Source organism: Varanus komodoensis, unplaced genomic scaffold (assembly GCF_004798865.1).
Source record: "Varanus komodoensis strain SLA01 unplaced genomic scaffold, ASM479886v1 scaffold16, whole genome shotgun sequence".
NCBI classification, from domain to species: domain Eukaryota; kingdom Metazoa; phylum Chordata; class Lepidosauria; order Squamata; family Varanidae; genus Varanus; species Varanus komodoensis.
This window is the reverse complement of record NW_025335468.1, coordinates 18658318-18671273: the sequence shown is the minus strand read 5'-3', so window position 1 is coordinate 18671273 and position 12956 is coordinate 18658318. Positions and strand designations below refer to the sequence as shown.

General features: G+C 41.4%; 1 protein-coding gene across 1 annotated transcript in view; it reads left to right on the top strand.

The window, feature by feature from the left end:
- SYT9 (synaptotagmin 9) overlaps positions 1-12956 on the top strand; it is an 85786-nt gene that overhangs the window by 704 nt on the left and 72126 nt on the right. The gene's annotated exons all lie outside the window — the stretch shown is intronic.

The following is a 12956-nucleotide window of genomic DNA, read 5'->3' as shown; positions in this document are numbered from 1 at the left end:
ATGTGTTCACTCAGTGGCCAACCGCTTGCCCATGAGAAGCCTTCATCCTGTGGATTTTGTAGAGTGCGGTTCACTTTTAAGAATGACTTTAAAGTCACAGACTTGCAGGTTTACTCAGGTAAGTCCTGTATAAAGCAATGGGAGCTACTCCCATGTAGGATTTCAGCCATAGGCCAACGTAAGGTACCATATGAACTCTTTCTGAGTTCTGAAATAATCTTTCCCATGGCTTCTGGAAGACCTGCACATAAGTAAGATTCACTGAACAAACACCTCTCCAGCAACGAAAGAACAGCATTAGGGGTGGTGTGATGTTAAAGAGCACAACTCAGCTCATTGACCTTCCTTATGGTGACAAAGATTGGATAGCCCCTAGACAGTTCTGACCCTTCTGCATTTTACAGACGTACACAGGCACAAAAGCTATAGTAGCATCAAATCAAATGTGACAAACCATTAAGTTGCCATGCTATTGCTCTTAAGCAGTAACTTAAAATGGTTTACTAGATGAGAGCTTTTCAAACCTTGGTTTCTATTAGGACCAAACTGATTATGAAAAGTAACTGATAGCAAACCTTGTTTTCTTGCAAACAAGTTATGTGAATAGAAATGAAATGGATTTGAACCTTTTCAATAAGAAGTTGCTGCCATGGCTTAACAGTAGTAGTACATTTGAATAGGTAGCAATTAGGCTTTGAGAAGTTGTTTGCATTCTGAGTTTGTTTGAAGTCTTAGCAGCTGGCTGGCTTCGGTGAGAGCTTTTGCGAAGGATCAATGGATTTAAGCAAAGTGTGTATGCAGAATTATTAATCTGATAAATGTTTATTTTCCTTCTTAAAACAATTCTTGGTCTGTGATCCTGGGAAGTCTTTGCTTGCAAACTTTTCAATTAAATACTTGGAGAAAACAGCATGTTGAAGTGTGTAGCAGATGAGCTTTTAAGTTATTGTTTTTCTTATGACGTAGGGCCCAGTGTGGCATTTCTAATACACTGACAAGGTGCTGAGTTTCCTACCTATTATTTTTGCCAGAGTAACTGTTCATACCAGCCTTTGAGGATGATTATGGGATTTACATTGGATTATGTCTTTAGCATAGCATTTTCATATTTTTTTAAAGATAACATTCTGGCTTAAATTTGTCTTTCTTAAAGAAACACCTCAGGTTGCATTGCTGCTGTGCTGCATGCTAAAATGATGTTAAATACTATTTTATTCCTGATATCCTAGAATTGACCATTCTGGGACTGTTAATGTTCAACCGCCTCCCCTGATGCATCTATAGATTAGTATTTCAACAAGGATATGCGTTCCAAATAATTAACCACAGACTCAGGATGCATCTGCATTGCTAAGTATGTATGTGAGATTTGAGTCCAGTGTGCTCAAAGAGTCTAAAGACATAGATTAATCTCCAGCCTATGTTTCTCCTCATTTTCAGAGATAGCGTGGTTCTTGCACAACATGACACACTCAAGGCTATTCCGTGCCATGCCATGCCTGCTTTTTCTTGGTTCATCTCCCCAGTTTTCCAGTTTGTTACTCTAGCGCTAAACCATGCCCTATGAAGCTTTGAATCCTTAATGCCATTTCTGAAACTATCATTTGCTCAGAGCCTGAAGCATACATTCCATTGAACAGGGTCAGCACATTACTGCTCAATCCTTACATTGATTTCTGTGAGCAACTCTCACTTTTGTCCCCAAGGAAAGTTTAAAATAACTTCTTGGTGTGAACTAAGTAATGACACATCAAGACAATGAGATATTTCTCTCTGTTAATGTAATATCTGTGAGTCTTCTTCTGTCCTCCTTTGCTCATTCTTCAAAGAGGAAGAGAGGAACAGAATGAAGAACATTGGAAGAAGAGACACTGATATATAACCGCCTGCCTTGTGCTGTCCTCTTTGTATTTGCTTTCTAACCTTTCCTCTACCTGATCAGTGGTATTTTGAAACATCCCATGCTATTATTGCCTCCCTTTCACCAACTACTTCTAGACAAGTCATTTTTTTCTCTCGTCCAATTGATTTAATGTTTTGTGACCACTGAGCATTCTCAATCCTCAGTGGGATTTTTCAGTCATTTTCCCTTAGATCTCTCAAACTTTTTCATACTAACCTTGGATTCCAGACATTCTGCTGATCTCTCCCTCGCTTACATGGATGGTGCCACCTTGATTCACAAGCAACATAAAACTATTTTCAGAATAGAGGGAGCAAGTAGGGTTCCACAACAAACCATGGCATGTGTCTGGGGCAGCCTTCAAAATTCCCCTTTCTTCAACAGGACAGAGTGACTGAGCTCATACAGCACAACAAGCAAACCTGCATGGTTACTAGAATTTGCAGGGTTTTTCGCCAAGATCTACCCAAGTGATGATCAAGTGGTTTCTGTGTTAGCATGTTTACATTCTCCTTGCTCAGTCTGCTCACTGTTGTCATGTACTTCATCAGCCACTGACCCTGAAATTAAATCCCATGGTGCATTGTTACCTGTCTGTGTTGCCTGCTTCTCGTTCATTGCTCTGCACACTGAGGCTGGATGGTTGGAGTGACTCCTCTGTTTGACACTCTTTCCAGCGGACTCTGTGGTAGTTGTGTACCAGGACTGTGGAAGACAACAAGCTATGGTGGTACAGAGAAACCATAGAACAAACCATTGTTTCTTACTGTGCCTTCTAAAGACCAAACTTACCATCGTGAAATACCATGACTGGGTTCAGACAACACAACAGACCAACAATGGTAAAAAACCACCATGGCTTGTTGTGTTGTCTGACTGTTGCTGTTGTCATCAGATGATATGACTGCCGCATTGTACATGCTTCAGAATGCTTCTAGTTAATATAATTAGGATATTGAGAATTAAAGGAAAAAACATGAAACTGGACTAAAACCAAGTATAAAAACTCATTGGGGGTAACCTATTTTAGCCATGCTAATGAGTCCATGGCAGCTATACCCAATGATGTGGTTTCCTAGCTGACCTATTCATGCTTCCATCCATGTTTGTCATTTGCAGTGTATTGGCAGCATGCAAAGAATTAACTTTTTCCCCATTTGAAAGACACTTCTGTATCTGGTTATAAGAAAGTGATTGCTACTTCTGACGAGAAGTACCAATTAACCTATTTTAGAAAGTACTTTCCAATATTACATTTGATAAGGATTACATTACAGTTAGGTTGCGTTTACCTAAGCCTCATTTCAAATAATCTGACCATTCCATGTGAGACCCCTTAAACAGAAAGTTAAAAGTGAGTTGCCAAGGATAAAAATAAAATAAACATGACTTTTCCAAATTAAACACTATCTATATATTATACATGGTGTGATTGAAGAATATCTGTCAAGAAGAATTCATAAAATGATGGTTTCATTCTGTCTTCTGTCAGCCACTGAGTTCTAAGTGATACATCTAAGAGGATGTCCAAGATGATTTTTACTTGGCCTGTTTGGAATCAGCTTTTTCTGCAGTTCCCAGGGTTCCTTTTCGTAGATGCTTTTAGGACCAAACTAAATGCACTCCACAGTAAGCCTGCAAGGACCCAATTCAGATTAAGGCTCTGGCATGTAGGAAGTGAAGTTTCAAGCTTCTCCTCTGCTTTTTTCATAAAATATCTCCCAGAAGTTAAAGAGAGAAAGAAAATCCTTCCATTGTCCCCAAAGTGGTTTGTTTTCCCTTGTGGGGTGGGGAAGGTAGAACTTTGGAAGAAACATGGCTGGAGGAAGCTTCAAAAAACCTTTCTGGAGTGTCGCAGTCTCAGCCTGAACGAATAAATGGACAAATCGTTTTTGTATCATTGAGAATGTTTAGGCTGGCTCTTATCCAGCTCCTGGTGATGGCATCAGAAGGGTTCAAAGGTGGGTTGTGGGTGTTTTAAAACTATGGATATTATCCAAAGCTTTTGGGATTTCTTGCAGATGACACCAGACTTCCATGAAAGAAATGGCATTATAGATGCTTACTACTGTGCCCCGTATCCAGCATCTTGATCCCAAAGGAGACCGTGAACAAAGCAGCTCGCACTGATGCTGTTCCATGGGAGGAGGAATTGCTCACTGTGTTTTCTGCCCATTTCCATTGCCAATTTCCTGAGCTTTTCATTGTGAAAAGTAAGGGCTTTCCTGCACTAAAGAAGCACCTCTGCATTCTGGTTTATCCCTTTAATCCATTGTTGAGTCTGCTTTCCGCAGTGGAAAGCAGCACTTTAATCAATCAATTCAGCCTGTGTGGTTGCATCATTGTTAATTTGCATTTCTTTTGGAGGGAGGGTTCAAGGCAATGGTAGCAAGGGTTCCATTCCTACTGTAAGATGGGATACAGTTTGACAATAAACAACTAGGTGTTATGCCTCCGCAGTAACATACACCTAATACCTGTGCTTGGTATTCTAAGCTGATGAGAAATGCCTGAGAAGGTGCAAGTCTGACCTCACCCATGCAGTTCTGTTGCTGTTAACAGGTCTGTCCTCTTCCCAGACTCATTTTCCTGCAGCTACAGAACTGGTTGTGGGGGGAGTGGAATGGAGGGGTGGACTGAGCAATCGCATGCTTCAGTCACAACTCTGCATCTCTTGTCGGTCTGTTGGGTTCTGTGTGCCAGGTTACCAGTGCAGGAGTGGGGACTGAACACACGGTCCTCATGGGTGGGGATGGGTGCTCAGCTAGGAGAACCGTATGTGCAAGATCTCATTGCACACAGTGCATGAGCTCTCGGTTAGATTTCACTCATTGCAGGTATTGACACTTAATAAAATCACTGAGTATAAATACCATATAAATGAGTGGCTCTTAACGAAATGTTTTCCTAAAAATGAAATACTTTGCTTTCTTTTTAAAGCAAAACTTATTATTTCGTATTGCTTTATATTTCAGCCATGGAAAGGGGAGTCAAATGCACCTTTCTTTTTGATCTGCTGTCTGCTTTTCTGATCATGAAGTCAACCGTTGTTTCCTAGTTGGAAAACAATATACTGAGTTCAGAAAAAGAAAAGGATGGGAGTGTTCTCTGTGGCTCGGCAGAAACCCATCAATAGTAGTCAAGCCAAAGACAGCTAGATTTATTCAGACAAGCCATCTCATTGAGTTAGTGGAAGGCAATTAATGAGCTCTGAAGAATGTCTCTTCAGGTTTTCAAGGAATGGAAGCATGGTGGCAACAGCATGCAGCCAACTCAGGAAGGATTTTCCCCCCTAATTAGTACTGCTAGTTGGACTACAACATTACTGATACTCTAATTTATCTAAACATGTTTGTATTAGAGGACTTAGCATTATGGGGAAGGCCACTGGGAGTATGTATGATGGCAGGTATTTTAGAAGAAATGAAAAGCAAGCGGTTGTGATCAGGGTCCATCTGTGTACTGCAGGTAGTTGCTTACCCAATTAAATCAACAGTGCCATTAAAACTGGTGATCTCAAAGAGGAAGTTTCTGTGCAAACAGCTGCCCCATGTCAGCAATGCCCTTCCATATACTGTGAAGCTCTAGCTACATGTTTGGGATACCTGCTCCACTTGTGCAGCCTCTTACAGATTCCTGCTGTATGCAGAAAACGCATATCCTCATCTTAATAGCAAACCTGTGCGTAGCCACATCGGAGTGCAGCACTGGGCCCTAACAGCACACACAAGCTTCGTGCACACCCAAGACAGATTTCTCCGGGCTGAGCTTAGCATCCAGGAAAGGCAACATTTTATTCCTGGCTCCTTTGCTGCTTCGTTTTGGTCAAACCTTCAGTGAGTACGTGATGCCATGTTGCCCATTTCCACTCGCCATTTCTTGGTGATCCTTATTTTTGTGCCTGGATGTAAATCATGATACTTCTTCTTTCCCTTGTTTTTTCGTTAAATCCAATGTAATGCAATCAGGTTTCTTCACACACAGAAGAACTTCCCCTTGCTTATTCCCTGCCCTGCACAATCCCAAAGCAGCCCTAATCTGCTCTGGAGGGTTACCCAATCTCCTGTGGCGGATTGTGGGGTGCACAATGGGTTGCAGCAGGAGGGGAAATCCAACCAGCATTAGATTAAACCCTCTTTTATCTATATATATACCTGCATTAAGTAAGGTCAAAATTAATAGTTCCAATCATTTGTCTTTGTTTTTTTCTCAGTTACCCTGGAGATGTTCATTAAGGCATCTGAGATCTGCTGATCCAATGCAAACACAAGGATAGTTTCCTTTGGCTGTGAAACTCTCTTTTACAGAGCTCAAAGTGCTCAAAGTGGGGATGGCCAAGAACATCCTGGGGTCATGAAGGAATAGATGTTCAAGGGATGAGAAAGTTAGAAAAAATAGAAAATTGGGGCAGGGGAGTGGAATGCACTTCTTGAACACCTGAGAGCTTGTGACAGAGGTCCCCAGTGTGGTACCTGTGGGTGGCAATGCAGTTACAGGCTGCATTTACTCAGGCTTTGCAAGCTTCTGCAACTTCCTTTGCTCTCCCCAAAATGGATCTGGATCCAATATGGGCCCAGGGGCATTTTTGGAGAATGAGGAGGGGCCTGGTTGCAGGGTATGAGCTTTGACTTGCAACATACTGGGCCAAAACATCTAAGAAATCCAGAGAGAGGAGTGAGAGAAGGAAAGGCCTCCTGCTGCTGCCTGCCTGTCTTCTGTATACACTTGGGGATGTGGCTGCAGGATGATCTGAGGGCTGCTTGGGATGGGGAGGTGGGGTTGGCAAGGTTTGAGGCAACCAGGAAAGGGGAAAAGAAGGCAGTGGGGCAACCATGCGGGAGCAGGGGAGAGGACTGAGACTGAGGTGGGAAGAGCCAGAGGAGAAGGAAAGCTGGTGTGTTTGTACTCGGCTCCTTTTAAAGCTCCTGTTTCTGCTTCCTTTCTGTTCCTCTTCAGAGCAACCACAAATTCTTGCCAGCTTTCAGGTGCCAGCTAACCTCAGACTAACTGCAATTTTTCTTTATCTCCTGCCCAAAACCAATGACCAGTCATGTTCTTTATGAAAATTGTAACTACCAATCAGATGTTGGCCCCTTGACCAATCAAAGTAATACCTGTGCTGGCCACCGGTAAGAAAAGAGCAAAAGCAAACCTTGTAGAGTTTTTGCTGTAGAGGCAGCAGCATCCATTCCCAAAGCCATCCAGGTGTGTCACCCAGTAATTGAGCTGCGTCAGTGCAGATGTCTTGGTCGGTCAGGAAACCATCTCACTCTTGTTGATAAATGTTTGTATCTCTATAAAGAGCTTTGTACCCAGATTGGTTTTGTTCCTTTTCTGTGTCCAGAAGCACTAAGGTAATTGCATCAGCACATGACAGATAGTCACAAAGGTAGGCCTTCTGATCGGCACCTTTTAATCATCAAGGAGTGTATCAGCTGTGTTTCAGATGCAGCTCTTGGGGGGACCCTCAGTAGCAAATGTGGAGATAGAACGCAGGGTTTGAAAGATCAATTTCTCACTTCTCCTGCAATCGTGTAAACTGTGGATATGTCCCATTAAGAACAGAGCATGCAATAGGCCTTCCATGGGGCTGCTGTGAAAGGGCGAGGTGTCCATTCTAAAGGCAAAACCTTTAGGAATTGTTACTGCACTTGATGCAGCCGTTGCATATTGAGCATCCCTTGCCTTGTCCCCTGTGTCGGATAGCTGGCTGGTGAGGATGCTTGTAGAAGGAAAGCTGCACACGGTACACATGTGTGAGTCAGCGACATGACAGCTTGTGACAAGAATGTCATTTGCAGTGGTATCCCCATAGGAAAATGAGTGTAAATTCCGTTTCTTAGTGTAGCACCCCTTTTCAGATCAATGGCATTTGAAAACAGGTTTACACATCTGTGGGCATTTTCTCTAGTAATATGTCTTCCTTGCTAAACTCCCTTGGGGATGGAGTAGAAAGCCCCTTAGCTGGATTAGCGTTTCACTGATATGGGACAAAGGTGTGATTCTGGCTTGCTTTGGAGAAACTGCTGTGCACCATACATCTCATTCAGAAAGAACATCAGTAGGAACCTTTTCTGTAGAACACGTAAGGATCTGACCCTAGGAACATACCATAAAAAATGTATAAAGGTCATAGGAGACTGTGGTGAAGTGCCAGAACAGGATGAAAAGAGAGATCAGGAAATACTTATGCAGATAAAGATGATAAACAGAAAAGCCAGATCATTAACCATGGTGAATTTCATTAATGACATACTGAGTGGAAGAATGGCAGTACTGATATTAAGTAAAGCGTTCTGTTCTTTATTGCCCTGCTGGGCTGCACATTTTTGAAGCCTGCAAAATAAATGAATGGGCTGCTGCTACATGTTTGTATTAAAAACAGCTTCTGACGAATTGCAGAGTAAGTAGATGTTGTTGGTTTCATGGCAGATACAGAATTTCTGGAGGTTATGAACAAAAGGAGTGAAAAATGACATTTGATCATTTATTTAAGCTAAGGGCAAATGCTTTTATCAAGAAAACGAAAAACATACATGCACGCACAAACATTCACACGTACACCAGAATTCAAGGACATCAAATGGGCTCACTGAGCTGTTTTTATACTGGAGAAATCAGGGTTTCCTCATTGATATTTTACTTGTAGATGGGTTTTTTTCCAACTTTGCTTTTATTTCTACATGCAAGCAGTGGGGGAGAAACCCTAACTTGGCTGAATAAATTATACATGGGGAGTGTAAACATACTGCATGGATTTTATTTTTAATTCTCTTGTCTGTTCAGCTCTTTACTCTGTGTGTGCTATGTGTAGACACAATACCAAATTCAGTTGTGCTTGATATTGTGCTTGAGAGACAAGACAATCTGGTCCTGACACTAGTAGGTAGATAAGATTTGTTTGATGATTCACTGACATCAGTCAGTGAACTTGTAGCAGGGAAGGAAATTCTCCCTCACTCTGCAGCTCTGCCCTGTTGTTTTGTCACATAAAGAGAGAGGAAGTACCTTTCTTTATACCATGTGACTTGGATAATTTGGTTTGGCCCAATGATAAGAGTCGTTCTGGAACTGTCTGGTTTGCTGGCATCATAATATATCAGTAGGATTCTCAGCTTTCAGTTCCAAAAATGACTTGCTTGGGTTCAGGGACAGAGGTGGAGATGAAACCAAGGAAAGATGGCTAGTAATTTGGGTCAGTCGCCAAACCAAAAATACTTTGTCAAGCAGGTACTCACATTTACTGGGTTCTCAGAGCCAGATATTAGTTTCCTGCCGGAACACAGCATTAAGGATAATGGATATTAGGGATAATGGATGCTTGGCAGCACTATTTATAGCATTTCCCCTCATATTGTGGCATACTGTGGACTCTACTGAATGAGCAAATGTGGGGTAGCTCAGTAGCTGAATGGGTAATAGACTTGATCTTTGGTCCCCTGCAATTCTGTGAGTGTATAAAAAAATCTGTCATAGTCATATCTTTGGACTAAGTTGCTGAACTGGGTGGATGCTAGATTCTTTCACTCTGCCACTGCTATTCTATGACATTTTAGCTAAAGTTATATTTTCCAACCAGAGCTTAACTTGATTTTTGGTCTTAGCCAAACTCAGGGCCCTTTGAAAAGTTTCATCCCTGTTAACATCTTCTCATCTGGAAATCTTGGCATGGGATATATAGCGGCAGAAATTATTGCTGTCCCGCTCCTTTCTTTGCTAAGAAAGGGGGAAAGAAACACTTCCAGTTTGCAAGTGATTAACTGCTTTAAGGGAAAATTACACTGTGTTCAGGATCATGTTACACATATGCACAACACAACAACCCACCATTAGGTCTGCCTGAGGAATTCAGGCAGGTGGGGAATAAAAACTGTAATTTGTGCAAATTGACCAATTTGTGTGAATATGCACTTAGAGTCATGAGTTTTTGGATAAGTAGCTGCACAAATTTCATTAGCAGTTTAAACATGTGCAAATCATATCTTAGAGATGGAAGGCAGCAAAATTCGTCCCCCAAGTCAGTCAGAGGTGGGCAGGAATCCAGCTTGCCCAACAATCTTCATTTCCCTGTGTCGATGCATCCCTACCCACAATGCCTTGTCATGCTGTATGAACCAAGTAAGTGGGTGAGGTCAGATGACCCAAACCCTGAAATAATGTGATCAGTGTGAGTTGTTCTATGAACAACTCACACTGTGCTTAATACACAATCAGGTTCATCATTGGTTATTTTCCTCTCTTCCCCTTTCATGACTTGGATCATTACCCCTTTTCATTTCCAACTGGGTTTTTTCCCTTGACCTAAAAGAAAATGTAATGTTCTTTCACTTTCTCAGCTTTCCGGTATCAGTAGTTTCAGCATTTAGTAGTTTAGTATCAGACTGCATATAGGCTTAATTGTGTACAGTTGACAGCTGTTAGTTGCCTAGCTGTCATTTGGAAAGCACCAGGAAAAAGGAAAAGAGGTAAGCTTAGGAGCTTCCCTTTAGCATTGTAATCCTCTTAGTTTTTTTGTGTTAAACCAACACATCTTGACTCTCCTGAGTCTCCAGCTGGTCCAAGGCACCCTGAGAACACATGGTTGTCTTAGGGTTGTTGAGTCCCATGGCAGCAGACAGGAGAACCAGGCAGGAGAATGCTATCCTGAGCTTTCAGGAACAGCTACAGAGTTTCCCAGCCGGAACAGCAAAATCCCTGCCTGATCTCATCTGTGCCATGGCCATTCTCCTTCATCCCCTTTCAGCTGATAGCTGCCTTTACATTTCCATAATTTTCTTCTCCATGCAGCTGCTTTGCCGTGACATTTCTGTATGCTTCCTGATCGTGTTCACTGCCCTGTAACCCATATCAAGATGTGACAGCTGGAAACAGAGGAAAGTAACAAGCAGGATGGGGTGGTGGTAGCCAAAATTAGTTGGAGAGAAGGCACTTGGCCTGCAGGCGTTCTTTCTTTGGGAGTGTGTGTGCAGTGTGAAGTGGTCTTTTTTCTTTCTTTTGTTAAAGGTGTTTGTTAGCTAGCAATGTAGGCAGAGGAGTATATGAGGATACTTGACTAAATATTAGAAAAGGAGATCCAAGCAACAGGAGAAATTCCTAAAAATATATACAATCTGACAAATGGATTACCACCTTCATAAGGTCTCATAAAAATAATTCTATTTGGCAGTGTGTTGCTGGGGAATTTCCCTTGGCAGGTAGCCAGCAACTTCAGTGGACCAATTGCAGAAAAGGTGCTGCTGTAGGGTTCACAAGCGCAGAATATATGCCAGAACCTGCAGAAGGACTGAAGAACCAACCCACTGCAGCTTATTCACAGGGGGTCTTAGCATGATGTTTGGATCTGCCCAATTTAAACTTGAGTTTGGGAGGCAGCCTTGAGTAGAACAATCCCCTTTCTTGATCTGCAAGTTTTATAAGCTTAGGGAAGCAATGACTTTCTGGTTCATTTGGACCACTATATAAGGATGCGACCAGGCCAGCAAGTATTGCTCTCAAGACAACATTTGTTCTCAGAGATGTAATCTTACTCACTGCATGGTCCTGGCCGGTTGAGATCACTCTAGGTAGTAGAAATGGGGAGAATTAAATAATGCAGCAAAAACCTGATGTGAAAATGGAGAAATATCAAGCATGTTTGGAGAAAACTGGGTTTTACAAAAGCAGATTGGTGATGAAAATCTATTGGTCTCCTTCAAGTAGCACAACATCTAAAAATGGATGTGGTCCAGCCCTTATATTTCACCCTCTTTGTAGACCTTTACTTAATTTAATTTACGGAATAATGAGCTAAGACTGAATCTTTAGCAAACAGAAGGTTAAAAGAAGCTAAAAGAAACTGCATTTAAAAAGACAGCAGAACTTTTGAGGAAGGGGCCTATATAATATTTTATGCTTGAATAACTAAAAAATGATTCAACCAATTTTTGATCAAACATTTTCATAAAGGCGCAAGCTCTTAAAGATTAATTTAAGCATGACAAATTTCAGCCGAAGGGGGAAACATTTAGAAAGTCAAGATAGGCTGGGGATTTATAGGTAGAATAAGTCTTTCAAGTTAAAGTACATCTCATAGTCAGTTAGCTCTGAAGTGACTCACTGAAAGGCACATTTACCAGAATTTCACGTCATCCATCAAGTTGCTGTCTTGACTTGGGAGCATTTTATCAGTATTCCATACCAAGGATTCCATGAAGTGTAGAACAGAAACAACTTGAATAGAGTGGTACCTTGTCTGTTGCCAGAAAAGAAGAAACACATTCCCAAAAGAGCACAAAAATAAAGCACATGCTTATATCTATACATTGCATTCATGTGTGTGTGTGTGTGTGTGTGTGTGTGTGTGTGAATAATTACTGCGATTTAAATAGAAATACAGTACCATAGTAGGAAAGGCTTGCAGTGAGGTGTGATAACCTGCACAGAAGACTGAGCAGGCAAAACAATGTGCCAATGCAGCTCCCTGCTCTCCCTTCTTAGGTTCTTTAATTTGACATAAGATTTTGACAGGGCAGTCTTGCAACACAAAGAGCCTGTTTAAATGGCTGCCTTTGGTAAAGTCAAGTCTAAGTGACTTCCAGTGAAATGTTTATTTTGACAACACAATGGGATACTTATGTTGATGCAGAAAGATGTTAAGATAAGAGTTGCTAAAAAGGTTAAAAACTGAATGTTTACCTTGAAAGAAATGTAGTTGAAGGGAAAATGTATAAGTAAGGCATCAAGGATTAGTTAGACCTGTAAGAATTCACTCTGGAGATCATTAATGATGGCAAAACCATTGTTGTATAGCTATACTTACATACTACCACCAGTAATATTTAATACAGTTTTATAGCTGAGCTTTAAACTAGACTCATTGCCAAATCTAGCTTATTGGTCTTTTAAAACTGTATTTAAATTCTGTAATGTTTGACCCCAGTATCAATCAGTAACGTGCATGTTACAAGGGTAGGCGGTTTAAATGACATCGGCAAAGGCATTTTAAAACACATCCTAAAGCATGATTCCTCTTCTAAGGACAACTGAAGAAGGGGATCGATTTGAAGGTTTTCAA